Here is a 12823-nt window from a genome sequence, read left to right as displayed (position 1 = left end):
GGTAATCGCTAGCAATATTTCTGTTAGCTTTATAGTATGGCTTTGCCTAAGACTGGAGTTAGTAAAGTTGCCCAGTTGACAGACGTCCGGGTCTAAAGGGAATGCAACCCTGTGAATTGAGGATATGGTATCGCATACCCCCTGCCAGAAACCGAGTAGTTTTGAACACTGCCAAGTGGAATGGAGGAATGTTCCTTCATCTGAGCCACATCTAAAATATAGGGAGGAGATATCTGGGTTGAACTTGTGCAGTCTAGATGGGGTGATATAGAGCTGATGGAGGAAATTAAACTGGATCAGTCTGTATCTGGAGTTCAATGTGGATGTAACACCATCCCTGCAAATGTCACTCAATAGACCCTCATCAAGATCAATACCCAGATATTTTCCCCATCTAAGTCGGGGTTTATCTAGCTAAGGCAGTGTTAGTCCTGACATAAGAGCATCGTAAACACGGGAAATGGTCTTGAACAGTGGTTGGTCTGCGTGGCAGAGTTGTTCAATAGGTGACATCTTAGGTAGGTTCCATTGTCCCTTGAGAGTCACCCTAATAAAGTTTCGTAGTTGTAGGTAGCTAAAGAAGTCCCTGTTAGGGAAGTGGTATTTCTGTTTCAGCTGATCAAAAGTAAGATCAAAGTAAGATCATAAGAACTCCCTCCTCGTAACAATGTTCCAGAAGAGTGATCCCCTTATCAGACCATGGTCTAAAGTTACTATTCTGGAAAAACATAGGGATTGTTCCATAAAGGGGTTTTAGGGGAAAGGAATCCCCCTCGTCTGAACAGCTCAGGCAGTTTACCATGCCAGGACAGAATGTAAGATTAAAGGGTTGTCTGTGATGGTTTTTATAGATTTTTTGTCCCATTTGTGAAACAATTCTGCCCCAGTTTCATCATTTACCTCAAGCTTTTCAATGCTCAACCATGAGTGAGAGGGACCATTGTCAAACCTCTGAGCCAGAAACCTAGACCATGCAGCCCAGTAGTACATTCTAAAATTGGGGAGGTTTAAGCCCCCTTGACTGTAATCAAGGGTCAGTTTATCCAGGCCAACCCTAGGGGTTTTGCCGTGCCAAATAAACTGTCTGGTCAGCTTGTCGAGAGAGGACAAAAATGCTGCGGGAACAGGGATAGGGAGAGATTGAAACAGATATAGAAATTTGGGCAGGGCATTCATTTTAATTACATTGATTCTACCCAGTAGAGTGAGAGGTAAGTCCATCCATTTACAAAGGTCACCCTCCACCTTTTGCAACAAACTGGCCAGATTGAGTTTATAGAGGTTGTTCAGATTATCATCCACCATTATGCCCAAATATGTGAAGCCCATAGGCGACCATCTAAAAGGAAAGAAGGTCACCTTTATTGGCATGGCTCTGAACTCACACACTATGAGAGCATGTATAACACCTCAGCGCGTGGACAGCCTTCTTCTTCTGCAAAAATTCCAGTTGAATGCATTGAAGGTACGAATGTTACAACAACTGATGGACATGCTCGCGGCGGCCTCTGCGCTGACACCGTTAGGCCTGCTCTCTTTAAGGCCACTACAAGTGTGGTTCAACAACCTCTGCTTGGACCTCAAGCGGGACAGAAACGCCAAAATACGGATGACAAGAGCATGCTACTCTACTCTGCGGCCGTGGAGGAAGTGCCTATCTGACTACAGGTGTCCCTCTCGGATCATTCTGGCAAGGCGGGAAATAGCAACAACCTAAGCTTCACTAACAGGCTGGGGAGCAGTGTGGCGACACAGATCTGTAAGGGGAGAGTGGTGCTCCCGCTGGAGGAAAGAGCACATCAACGTGCTAGAACTTCAGACAGTTTACCTAGCCCTGAATCACTTTCTGTCGGTTCTCAAACACAAACATGTCCTGATATGATCAGACAATACATCGACAGTGTTCCACATCAACATCAAGTGGTAACAAGTTCTGTACGGTCCCTAGAAGTGGCCCAACAACTGCTGACATGGGCCCTACCACATCTGGCCTCCCTTACAAGCCATTCATCTCCCAGGCAAGGTGAACGAGGTGGTGTTCTTCTTATCATGCCATAAGCCGCTCCTGGGGGGATAGAGACATCATCCGCAAGTAGTGAAGATGATATAGCAGCAGTTTGGACCAGCACACCTCAGAGCAAACATCACACTGCTCCCTCTGGTTCTCTCTGTCAGAGTCCAAAAGCCCCCTGGGCATGGATGCCTTAGCCCACACATGGCCAGAGGGCCTACTGTATGCTTTCCATCCGACCCCCCTGATCTTAGCAACACTGCACAGGGTCTCTCAAGCTCAGCACAACCAGCGAGACCCTGGTTTCCAACCCTCAGTCTTCCCGAGGAAGAACCTTGGCAGCTCCCTCACAGACAGGACCTGCTCTCACAGTTGAATGTCAGGATATGGCATCCCAGACCAACTACAGCTATGGGTGTGGCCTCTGAAGAGCCCAACCCTCTACAGATTGGCTGCAATCCTGCTATTATTGAGACGTTACAGAAGGCCAGAAACCCATCAACCAGGATGATGTATGCTGGTCGCTGGAAGCTCTTTACCGAATGGTGCTCTAATAAGGCGGTCTCTCTGCCTCGAAGATGTATGCTTCAGCCATATCGGCTAACCATATATGCATTGATTGAAGATTGCCAGGGAGACTACATCATCTGCCAATTCTTACAAGGTGTCCACCGGCTGCATCCTTCCAGGGCCGTCCGCGGAGCATCCTGGGATCTGCCACTAATATAGGTGGATTTGACACAACCTTCCTTTGAGCATACGGAGGAGATGGACATAAAATTGTTATCTCTGAAAATGGTTTTCATCTTAGCTATTTCATCAGCGAAACGTGTGAGTGAGTTCCACATGCTCTCTGTGAGTCCTGTCTGCCTACGATGGAAGGCAGACGACCTAGGCGTGACCTTATGACCCAATACAGCCTTTTTACCTACGGTTTTATCATCCCTTCACATCAATCAAGCCATCGAACTGGTGGCCTACTGCCCCCTCCTTTCCAGAATGCGGAGGAGGAGCAAGAAAATGTCCTGTGTCGAGTCCGTTCCCTCAAACACTATATGCAAACCTCGGAGCACTACAGGAAGTCAGACCAGCTGTTTCTGTGGTTTGGTGGGAAGTCAAAAGGCCTTCCATTGTCCAAGCAGAGGCTGTCAAACTACCTGCCCTCCAGGACACCTACACCACCCGATGTCACAGGAAGGCCATAAAGATCATCAAGGACATCAACCACCCGAGCCACTGCCTGTTCACCCCGCTATCATCCAGAAGGCGAGGTCAGTACAGGTGCATCAAAGCTGGGACCGAGAGACTGAAAAACAGCTTCTATCTCAAGGCCATCAGACTGTTAAACAGCCACCACTAACACTGAGTGGCTGCTGCCAACACACTGACACTGACTCAACTCCAGCCACTTTAATAATGGGAATTGATGGGAAATGATGTAAATATATCACTAGCCACTTTAAACAATGCTACCTTATATAAATGTTACTTACCCTACATTATTCATCTCATATGCATACGTATATACTGTACTCTATATCATCGACGGTATCCTTATGTAATACATGTATCACTAGCCACTTTATACTATACTATGCCACTTTGTTTACATACTCATCTCATTTGTACATACTGTACCCGATACCATCTACTGTATCTTGCCTATACTGCTCTGTACCATCACTCATTCATATATCCTTATGTACATATTCTTTATCCCCTTACACTGTGTACAAGACAGTAGTTTTGGAATTGTTAGTTAGATTACTTGTTATTACTGCATTGTCGGAACTAGAAGCACAAGCATTTCGCTACACTCGCATTAACATCTGCTAACCATGTGTATGTGACAAATAAAATTTGATTTTGATTTTTTGATTTTTTTTGTCACACTGGGTTGTGGATATCATCTCTCAGGCCTACAAGGGTGTAGAGCTCCCTGTCCCAGAACGTGTGATATGTCGCCACATCCTGGGCTGCGCTGAGAGGCGTCCCCCTGAATGAGATATGCGCAGCTGCTGCCTGATCGTCGCCCTGCATGTTTTCAAAATTAAACAAGGTTAACGTCACATCCTGCAACACCATGGGCTCTGCGATTCTTCGAGTGGCACTGGCGCATTAATCAGAGGTTAGTAGTGCTACTCCTCGCAACCTTGATGGTATGAGTCATCCATACTTTCAACCGTACTGGCGGTCTGAAAGGTATGAAGTAGAACGGAAGTTACAAATGTAACTATGGTTCTATGAATACCTGGAAGACCGTCAGTACATTCCTGTCACTCTGGATCTTTTGGCGAAAAGATTCTCTGTACTCCATACATTTTCCCTGAGACCCAAAAGTACTCGTTACATTTTGAATGCTTAGCAGGACAGGAAAATGGTCAAATTCACACCCTTATCAAGAGACCGTTCCTGGTTATCTCTAATGCCTCTGATCTGGCGGACTCACTAAACACAAATGTTTCGTTTGTAAAGATGTCTGAGTGTTGGAGTGTACCCCTGGATATCCGTTTAAAAAAATTAAACGGTGCCGTCTGGTTTGCTTAATATAAGGAATTTGAAATTATTTATACTTTTGATACTTAAAACCAAATACTTTTAGACTTTTACTCAAGTAGTATTTTACTGGGTGACTTTCACTTTTACTTTAGTAATTTTCTATTAAGGTATCTTTTACTTTCACTCAAGTATGACAATTGGGTACTTTTTCCACCACTGTATATAGCCTGCCTAAATAGCTGCATGTAGGCAAACTCCCCTCCTGAAAAAGGTACATGAAATCCCTAGACTACCTGTTCTCGTGCTTATGTTTTCTTTGATTACTGTTACAACTGAAAAAGTACTAAGTTTGTTTGAACAAGCGGTAGCAGAGTCATGGAGTGAGTAGCAGCTGGAAGGCTGTAAAGTGTAAAGTACTTAATGGAAATTCTTTAAAGTACTCCTTAAGTAGTTTTTGGGGGTATCTTTACTTATTTATATTTTTGAAAACAAAGAGTCGCACACTATGTATATACTCACAGTAATTTACTGGGTAAACCACCAACGTTTCTGCATCACTGTGCCTTCTCTTTGATTTCATAGCTTACGGTTTTCTCCAGCTAATGCTTTTTGTTAGACTATTTATTTTTTTGACAACTTTTACTTTTACTCCGCTACGTTCCTAAAGAAAATATGTACTTTTTAATCCCATACGTTTCCCCAGACAACCAAAAGTACTCATTACATTTTGAATGCTCAGGCAGGACAACAATGTGGTCCAATTCACACACCCATCAATATAACTCATTTTTATCTCTACTGCTTCTGCTCTGGTCGGACTCACTGAACACATAGTGGGTTTGTAAATGATGTCTGAGTGTTGGACTGCCCGTCTGTCATAAGAAAAACAAAACAAAAATTGTGCAGTCTGGTTTGCTTAATTTGACTTTTACTTGAGTCATTTTTCATCTTTACATTTACTCAAGTATGACAAGTGGGTAGTCTTTACACCACTGCTTAGGGTCATGTAAAAAAATGCTGGGTAGGCCGTTATTTTGGGCTATTATTTTGGCTACCATGGCTATGCCCTCATAGCAGTGGCGACCCGTCATTCAGGGTTTTGAGCCCCACACTTGTCTGTGTTGTTTGATATTTTGGCATGAATACGTGTCACATATCAGTTTGCAAACAATGTAAAAAAAACAACAACAACATGTAACTGAGTTAATAAAGCCACATACCAACATGGTCATTTTTTTGCTTTCTTATGTAAGGCAGCTCCAAAATGCAGGTGTTTCAGCAAACTTTGTTAGTTTTTTCTCAGTATTTGTTGTGAAATAGTTTGTATTCTTTTTCATTTGTTCCTGAAGGGGAAGGCACCTAGGGAGTGCTTAGGCAAGAGACCTGCGGGCATACATAACCTGTAGTATTTACTGTCTATGCACACTAGGTAAGACCTGGGCAGACCACCCCTTGTATTTTGGCTAGCGCACCAGGTGGTGCTAAAATAGGTAAGTAGTGGGTAAGGTAAGGTAGGAGAGGGGGCTTTGACATTGACTTTCTTTGCTTTGGTTCCGTCCAGCCCCTTTTCCCCAAATTAACGTGTGATAGAATAACTTCTCTGTAAACGGTACCAGTCTCTGCCTTTGTCATCCTTACTCGCACCTACAGCCCCATACTTCTTTCACTCCACGGGGAGTTGAGTTGTAGCAGGGTGTTGCGTTCCCTCTTCCTAGAGGCGTAGGTATCATACATCTGTCTGTTCCCAGCTTCTGCATTAATTGTCGTATGTCGTTGTGTTACCCGGTTCTGACACTGGCACTGGCAAATCTGACCATAACTCTATTCCCTTGAGTCCTGCTTACAAGTAAAAACTAAAGCAGGAAGTACCAGTGACTCGCTCGATAAGGAAGTGGTCAGATGGTGCAGATGCTAAGCTACAGGAATATTTTGCTAGCACAGACTGGAATATGTTCCGGGATTCTCCCAATGGCATTGAGGAGTACACCACATCAGTCACTGTCTTCAATAAGTGCATCTGACGTCGTCTACACAGTGACCATATGTACTTACCCCAACCAGAAGCCATGGATTACAGGCAACATCTGCACTGAGCTAAAGGCTAGAGCTGCCGCTTTCAAGGAGGGGGACTCTAACCCGGACGCTTATAAGAAATCACACTATTCCCTCTGACAAATCATCACAGGCAAGCATCAATACTGGACTAAAATTGTATTGTCCTACCCTGGCTCCAACGCTAGTCTGATGTGGCAGGGCACAGCTGCGAGCTGCCCAGTGACACGAGCCTACCAAACGAGCTAAATAACTTCTATGCTCGCTTCGAGGCACGCAACACTGAAGCCTGAATGAGAGCATCAGCTGCTCCGGACAACTGTGTGATCACATTCTCCATAGCCGATGTAAGACCTTTAAACAGGTCAACATTCACAAGGTTGCAGGACCAGACGGATTACCAGGACGTGTACTCTGAACATGCACTGACCAACTGGCAAGTGTCTTCACTGACATATTCACCTGTCCCTGACCGAGTCTGTAGTACCAACATGTTTAAAGCAGACCACCATAGTCCCTGTCCCAAGAACACCAAGGTAACTTACCTAAATGACTATAGACCTGACTACAGGAAAAGGAGGACGAGCACGCCCCCATTCTCATCGACGGGGCTGTAATGGAGCAGGTTGAGAGCTACAAGTTCCTTGGTGTCCACATCACCAACAAACTATCATGATCCTCATCACCAACAAACTATCATGGTCCAAACACATTTGTGAAGAGGGCATGATAACCCATATTCCCCCTCAGGAGACTGAAAATATTTGGCATGGGTCCTCAGATCTTGAAAAGGTTTTATAGCTGCACCATCGAGAGCACTGGTTGCATCATCGCCTGGTGTGGCAACTGCTCGGCCTCCGACCGCATGGCACTACTGAGGGTAGTGCGTATGGCCCAGTACATCACTGGGGCCAAGCTTCCTGCCATCCAGGAACTCTATACCATTGCCAAAGACTCCCGCCATCATAGACTGTTCTCTCTGCTACTGCACGGCAAGCAGTACCGGAGCACCAAATCTAGTTCCAAAAGGCTTCTTAATAACTTCTACCCCCAAGCCATAAGACTCCTGAACAGCTAATTAAATGGCTCCCTGGACTATTTGGACCCCCCCCCCCCATTTTTACACTGCTGCTGCTGTTTATTTTCCATGCATAGTCACTGTACCTCTACCTACATTAACATATTATCTCAATTTCCTCGATTAACTTGTGCCCCCGCACGTTGACTCTGTACTGGTACCCCCCGTATATAGCCTCGCTACTGTTCTTTTATTGTTGCTCCTTAATTTGTTTTTATTTTATTTATTTTTTCAGTTTATTTTAGTAAATACGTAACACTTTTTTTCTTAACTGCATTATAAGGTCTACATGTTGTATTTGGCGGATGTGACAAATACAATTTGATTTGATTTACCAGTACAATGGGGCTTCACCTTTGAATCCGTGGCTAATGAAAAGTTAATGCCATCTTTATGCACTGAAAGATGCCATTTACCAGATGATCAGACCAGTGGAGGCTGCTGAGGGGAGGGTGGCTCATAACAATGGCTGCAACGACACAAATGGAATGGCATCAGCGTTTGATGTATTTGATACCATTCTACCTATTTCGGTCTAACCACTACCACGAGCCCGTTCTCCCCAACTAAGGTGCCACCAACCTTTCTGTGGATCACACAGTAAGTTTATTTTATAGCAGAAATATACAATTAAAATGCCTCCCGAGTGGCGCAGCGATCTAAGGCACTGCATCGCAGTGCTTGAGGCATCTACATTCCCGGGTTCGATCCCAGGCTGTGTAGGAGCTGGCTACGACCGGGAGACCCATGAGACAGCACACAATTGGCCCAGCGTCGTCCGGGTTAAGGGAGGGTTTGGCCAGCTGGAATGACCTTGTCCCATCGCGCTCTAGCGACTCCTTGTTGTGGGCCGGGTGCATGCACGCTGATCGTTTTTCGGTGTTTCCTTCCACACGTTGGTGCTGCTGGCTTCCAGGTTAATTGAGCAGTGTGTCAAGAAGCAGTGCGGCTTGGCAGGGTTGTAATTTCGGAGAACGCACGGCTCTCAACCTTTGCTGTAACTCCCGTATGGAATCGGGAGAGACAATGGGACAAGACTGTAACAACCAATTGGATACCACAAAATTGGGGAGAAAAGCGGTAAAAAATCGCACCTTTTGCAATATAAAATGATTTACTGTTATATCATTTGGCAGTTAACATTAAGGCAAACTTAAAGGTAAGGATCAGTTCACCATCATATTTCCATTCATACAAATGGCTCTCAGAACATTAAACATGCCCTCAGGCGGGGACATTTCTATTGAAATTGTTGACGTCACATCCTTTGATGTTCTGTTGTGTGAACACTTCTCATCATGTGATTCTGTTGACTCCTACTGGGAATATAATATGAAGGTGTTCCAAGGTGTTGTATATCCAGCAATAACAGCCATGATTCAAAGCTAATGTATGACGGTCCTTGTCAGGTTATGAGTCAGCTGCCATTGTCCCCATTCTGTACTCCAATACCGCACTATCCTACCGGGGACTAGAGCCTACAACCTTCTGATTTACACTAGGGAAGGTTCCAAGCTGTTTTATTGCCTAGACTGGCCTATAGATCATTTATCAGCATTAAGCCTTAAGTGCTTTGTCCATAGCTGTCTATTAACCAGTTCTGCTGCAAATATGGATTTCCTTTAAAGAAGAGCACAATGACAGACTGGGGTCATGAATCTCTGATATGATCATTCACCAACCATAAAACCTAGTTCCCTATAATGAAATGGCTTTGGAGTGGCTGTGTGATAAATTCAGCTCAGACTTGTACAGTATATTACCCTATGGGTCAGGCCGGGAGGATGACAGACTTGGAAGCTTGGACTGGTGAAGATCCGCTGCAGGCGCACGAGGCAATTGTGCAGAATTTATGTTTAGTCTCAGCCCTGTGTTCAATATCACCCCACTAACCCCTCGTTTGTGCAAAATAAGCACTATGACAAACAGGAAAGTGCTCCTTAGTCTTCCTCAAAAGAGTGTGGCTGGCTGTGAGAGGAGTGTGTGATTACTTTACTTTGATGGTGTTTGCCGTGGGTGGACCAATTGGAAGCAGAGCCTACATATTTGAGCTCTGTGTAATTCTGCATATCCACATTTGCCAGGCTTATGAGATGCAGCAGAGCTTTTCTAAATCGGCTAAATAGGATCTTCCTCGGTTTTTCTTAATAAGCATATGAATGATGTTTTCTGCATAAGTCAAATGAATGCTCAAAGAGAAACAAACCTTCTTAAATACAACCTGTGTTTGAAAATCAAACATTGAATGTGGACAGAGACAATGAGATAAGCTTGCCTTAAGCTATCACATTTGTACAGAAATGACACTTGCAGAGCATGAAATTGTCTCTCAGTAGTGCACCTTCCAAATCCATATCTTCCAATTCACAGTCAGTACAGATGAAAGACTACCAGCCTGGTCTCATAGACTAGACATAACATAGTAAATAAAATCCGGGACACTCCAAATTATTTTATTGTGTTACGTTTGGTATGGTTACATAAGACCGATTGGTTACTGAAGGCAAAAATGAAAGTAGGGTGGTTGGTCTGGCATTTAGCAACCCAAAGGTTGTGAGTTCAAATCTCATCACGGACAACTTCAGCATTTTAGTGAATTAGTTACTTTTTAACTACTTAGCATGTTAACTAACCCTTCCCCCCCTTTTAAATGGTCTCCCTCAGGTTTCATGTATCTGGGTATATTTGTAACTCCTAAATTCCAGCAAATGTACAAAGCCAATTTTGTTCCCTTGTTTGATACAATAAGACAGGATCTGGAGCGCTGGAACTCTCTCCCGATTTCTTGGTTGGGTAGAATATCCCTCTTGAAAATGAACATTTTACCTAGACTACTCTACCCAATCCAAATGATCCCAGTATTACTCTCCAATAAGGTAATAAAGGATGTAAATGGATGGCTAAGTTCCTTTATATGGAGTAAACGCAAACCAAGACTTAAGATGGCAATATTGCAGCTGCCAAGTTCTATGGGCGGCTTGGACCTGCCCAATATCAAGTTCTATCAATGGTGTGCCCACCTTTGTTATATTTCTGACTGGATCACAAATGATGACTCCTCTATTTGGTTAGACATTGAGACTTCTCTTTCAAAATACCCCTTACAGGATCTTTTATTTTTCAGAAGTTTTAAGTCTGTAGAAGATCACTGCAATAATCCCGTTACACTTAACACACTCAAAGTATGGAGGTCAGTTCAACGCTTCCTGGGAAGGTCCAAACTAACCTCTGCTCTTACCCCAATTCTTAACAATCCAGATTTCAGTCCAGGATTGCTGGATGCCGGCTTTAACTCTTGGCTTAATAAGGGCATACGCAGGCTAAATGACTTATTTGTTGATAAGATTTTGTTGTCATTTGAGCAGATGGTCGAGAAATATCGACTCCCAAAGCAGGACTTTTTCCGCTTCCTACAAGTAAGACATTATATCCTGAAGGGCACCACCTTAATTGGTAACCCTGATGTGTCTGTCATTGAAAGAATGCTTTTTTTCCCACAAAGGAAAATGTCTGTAAGTCTGTTTTATGATACTTTAAGGTCATTTTCTGCTGTCAACACACAGAGGGTGAAACAAGTGTGGGAGAAAGAATTGTCTGTTACTATTGACGAAGAGATGTGGGAAGACATTTGGAGATATGCAAAAACAATATCTATATGTAATCGTACTAGAGCAATCCAATTAAGAATAATACACAGATTGCATATATCCCCAAATCGCAGACATGCTTTTAGCCCCACCTCCTCTTCCCCTCAGTGTCTTAAATGCAAAACTGATACAGGCACCCTAACACATTGTTTATGGTCATGTACCAAAATACAAAGATACTGGTCTGGTGTTCTGCAAGAAATTGAAAAGATCCTAGAGGTTGATCTAGAGTTGGACCCAGTTTCTTTACTGTTAGGTCTCCCTAGTAGGCAGGTTACTTCTGTGAGTAAAAGGAGGCTTTACAACATCCTCACCTTCGCAGCGAGGAAAAACATCCTTTTACAGTGGATTAGTGATAAGGTTCCTTCTATTAAAGATTGGCATAAGATACTATGAATGGGTGCCTCTGGAATATCTGACATGTACATTGCATTCTAAAACAGACCAATTCTACAAAGTATGGGAACCTTATCTAAATTACCTAGAACCTGAGGTATCAGCTATTATGCTGCAAGGATTCTCGTAGAATGACGGGCATGTATGTATTTCAGAACTACACTGTACGTTCCATGTGTGGAACCTAACCTTTTGGTTTAAACTGAGCTTTTTTGTTTAATTTCTGTTTGTAAGTTTGTTTAAAATAATAAAATAAAAAATATTATTATAAAAAAAAAACTAACCCTTCCCCTAACCTTAACTATTCTAGCTAACCCTTCCTCTAACCCTAACCATAACCCTTTAATCTAACTCCTAAATTTAACCTGACCCTTAACCCTAACCCCAAGCCTACCTAATGTTAGCCACCTAGCTAGAATTCATAAAATATACATTTTTCATTTTTGTAACATATTGTAAGTTTTGCATATTTGTAAATTCGCAGCATATAATATGAATTGTAATTTGTAACATATCATACGAAATATAACACTGCAAAAAAGAAACATCCTCTCACTGTTAATTGCATTTATTTTCAGCAAACTTAACATGTATGAACACAACAAGATTCAACAACTGAGACACATAAACTGAACAAGTCCCACAGACATATGACTAACATAAATGGAATAATGTGTCCCTGAACAAAGGGGGGTCAAAATCAAAAGTCAGTCACTATCTGGTGTGGCCACCAGCTGCATTAAGTACTGCAGTGCATCTCCTCCTCATGGACTGCACCAGATTTGCCAGTTCTTGCTGTGAGATGCTATCCCACTCTTCCACCAAGGCACCTGCAAGTTCCCGGACATTTCTGGGGGGAATGGCCCTAGCCCTCACCCTCCGATCCAACAGGTCACAGACGTGCTCAATGGGATTGAGATCTGGGCTTTTCACTGGCCATGGCAAGACATTCCTGTCTTGCAATAAATCACCCACAAAACGAGCAATATGGCTGGTGGAATTGTCATGCTGGAGGGTCATGTCAGGATGAGCCTGCAGGAAGGGCACCACTTGAGGGAGGAGGATGTCTTCCCTGTAACGCACAGCGTTGAGATTGCCTGCAATGACAACCAGCTCAGTCTGATGATGCTGTGACACACT

Source organism: Oncorhynchus mykiss, chromosome 4 (assembly GCF_013265735.2).
Source record: "Oncorhynchus mykiss isolate Arlee chromosome 4, USDA_OmykA_1.1, whole genome shotgun sequence".
Lineage (NCBI taxonomy): Eukaryota > Metazoa > Chordata > Actinopteri > Salmoniformes > Salmonidae > Oncorhynchus > Oncorhynchus mykiss.
This window is presented reverse-complemented; position numbering follows the sequence as displayed.